Below are 3,510 nucleotides of genomic sequence, written 5' to 3'. Positions count from 1 at the left end.
TGAACGAATTATTAATTAAAGCTTTTGTTTAGTCTCTTAAATTCAGAACCGTGAGCAATTAGTGTAGTTGTAAATTTTGGTCAACTTTTTTTGTTGAGGCAGGCAATGAAAAGACGGAAAGCTTCATGATAAAATCTTTTTGTGCTGGAAAGTTTCAGTAAAAATTTTGAAGTTAAAGTTGTTTGTCATAGGAATTGTTTTGTTTTCAGATGTTATTTTTTTGTGTTTATTTTGTGTTTATTTTTGCGTTGGCTTCCCGCGCTGAGGTTTCAATGATAATTAGAGAATAAAATCGATTTTGGTATAGCCATTATAATCGATTATAATTACACTTTGGCACCACGCAATCGATTATAGTCCAATTTTTTCTAAAAACTGAAACCAATTATAATCCATTAAAATTCATCATGATGGATTATAATCTGTACAAAATTATTGCAAATCATTTGTAAATTTGCACTGGTTTCTGCCATACGGCATACTCGATTTCTAAACCTACTCACAATTATGTATTTTTGGCAAAACGATACCCATTTATCGATTTTATTGGTTTAAATTTATTTCTGTTAATAGTCGATGATTTCTGTTATTAAACAATCGATTCTTATTCCATTATTATCAAGTATTTAACAATTTTACGCAGACGCGCCTTGAAAATACATTATAATCTATTATTATCCATGGAATTTAATTGTGGGTTTGTAGTTTCCATTTGCATTCTGTTTCAAGTAGCTTGACCGAAATATTCGTTTGATTAAAGTGCTTTCCTTGCTCCACAGTTTTTTAAGCATGAACGTAGTTCAGACTTCTATATAGGTTTTTTTTAAATCAAAAATTGCTATTATAAGTTATTCGAGAATTGCAAAATTTCAGTTTTTTTTCAAAAGTTCTTTTTTCTGTCAAATTGCGTTCATTGACTATTTTCCAACTGTCTGTTGGCTATGTTCTTACTTAACTGATATATTACAAGCGTTTAAATGTTCAAGAGAAGAAGCTCATATTTGGGTAGTCTGAGGCTCAAAGCTCGTGGAATTACGGAGCTTTTGTATTTTAAAAAAGATTTTTTTTAGGATATTATACTTTTTTCTTTAATTTTTCTTTCTAGATATTGTCTCCATTTGAGTTTGCGAAGAGAAGTATTGCCGTTGGTTTTAAAATTAAGTCATTTTTTTATCTGGAAAATTTTTGCCATAAAATATCATTTGTGAAAGCCTGGATTATAAATATGTAGCAGTTGCTCTTCTATTTTTTCATGTTTTACTTCGACACATCGACCTATGTTTTTATATCGCAAGTGGCGGGAAACGAATATAGGCTCCTGTTTCATTTTGAACAATTAGTGTAAAAAAGGCTAATATAGACGTGATAAAGATGCCTAAATTAGTGATAATGGAACCTTTATGAGTGATCGTGAACGAAGGGATTTATCACTGATGTAGTCTGATATTCTTGCAGAATAAGTCTTAAACATTGTTTTGGCTCCAATTAGAGTTTTTTGCGGTTCAGTTTTTGATTTATTTTAAGATAATTCAAAATTATTTGCTCAAAGGAAATTAGGTAACGCTCTTGAGAAACAAAATTCAAATAATGCAAAAAAGGTGAATGAATTTATTCTTTATCAGAGGACTGACTGGCCCAAAGATAGTGACTTAATTTCCCGAATGCTTGCAAGAAAACACTTGCGAAACTGCTTCAGTCAACGAAAAATCCATGTGTTCATGCTTTCACTGGTTTTTCACCTGCGTTGTTTTCTCACTTTAAAACATGTTTTCAAAGTACCTCTAATGCTCACTTGCGAGCGCGCATGTAAAAAATTTTTTCTACTTGATTGAACGCTCACAGCAAGTTAACTAGATTTGTTCATACAACAAGTTTCACGCACTGATCTTTTGATGAACTGTGTATGACAGAAGTCCAGCAGGATTAAAAAATCACTCAACCTTCAAGTCTTTGTACACTGGGTTTGTTGTATGAAAAAAAATGTCTCAAAACTATAGCTTCAATGTGACATATTTTTGGGAAAACCTCCACATTTTAGTTCAAAAAGCAACCCTGTGATTTTGTTTTTTGGATTTCTTTGTCTGGACTTCTCCATTGTTCTTTGGGTTTCTCTGTGGTTTTATCGGGAGGTCCATGGCTGCGGAACCTCAAGAAGTGTTCTATTGCTTAATGTTTGGGTTTTTTCCTGATAGTTTTGACAGAAATTACTAAAGTCATAGTAGTTTTTGTGTCAGCCGCTTAATGCATCAATCATATGAAATTTAGTTTTTTTTTAATAATTGAACTAACTGGCGCTGAAAAGTAGCAAAAATATAACTAACCTATAAAAAACTAGAAGAGCACGTGTAAATTAGATGTGCATGCTTTAGATAAAAACGCAATTATATTCGTATCTTTTTTAAAGACGCGTATTTTTTTTGGATTTATGCATATTGGGTAATGTATATTGGGTAATGAGCACTCTTCAAATTGAAAAAACTTTCTGCGCTAATTTAAGTACCGGTCGTTAGTCAAAATCTGCCTGCAGCTTGTCAAAATCTGGATCAGATTGATGAAATTTCAGTTTCTTTCATGGTTTCTCAAATCAGTTTTTTTTCAATTTTATTGCTTCAAATTTTGTCTTTTTCGTGAGAAGAAACATTTTTTATCCTTAGACTAAATACAATATAATGTTTGTTTTTGCGGTAAAAATATAATCTCTTCAAAACTGAACAGAAACTTAAATGCGAAAATGAAAATGAAAAAGCAATGAGCGACTTGACAACAGTGAGTTAAAAAATTTATGACTGATTAAATGGTCAAAAGGTAACTAGAAATTGCCCCAAATTTTGAACAGTTTTTATTTAACTTCTACTTTTAAATGAAATTTAAATACAATGTCAACTGTTTTGCGTCATTTAACAGTAGTCAGTTATAGGCTTTTTGTTTTCATTGTCAGATAATGAGCCCTAAATTTTGGAAACACCTCAAACAAGATGAGAATTTTTTTTACAATCTTCATGTTCGGCCGGTTTTCCAAGCTTTGGTAAAACTTAAATATTTGTCAGCGGTAAATGGTTGCAGTAAAACCAAAATTAAACTTAAATTAAACAACCAAAATTGATAACCCCTTTCGATACGCTATTTCTCTTGGGCCATTATAGAATAAAAATGCAGGTAAAATTCTTTCAAATATCGAAAATGTAGAGAATCTTTGAAAAAATTTTCAGACAAAATTACCTCGAAAAAAAATTAAACGAAATTAAGTGATATTTAATTATAAAGTCATTACTGCCGTGATTCGAACTGCCTTAAAAATATTTTATACGACTGTTTAATACGAATTTTAAAATAGCAAATTGGAAAAAAAATCGCATCTAACAATTTGTTAAAGATAATTATCAATTTGGTACCACGAAAGCCTTTTGTAAAATTTCCGATTCTTTTTTGAAAGATGTAAAAGGATTACTAGTTGCAAAAGGTACCAAAAGACGTAACTTTGTTTTCTCAAAGCGGCTCAAATTATTCTCA

The sequence above is a fragment of the Symsagittifera roscoffensis genome, chromosome 1, assembly GCF_963678635.1.
Source record: "Symsagittifera roscoffensis chromosome 1, txSymRosc1.1, whole genome shotgun sequence".
NCBI classification, from domain to species: domain Eukaryota; kingdom Metazoa; phylum Xenacoelomorpha; order Acoela; family Convolutidae; genus Symsagittifera; species Symsagittifera roscoffensis.
The sequence above is the reverse complement of the archived record's forward strand: the minus strand, read 5'-3'. Positions refer to the sequence as shown.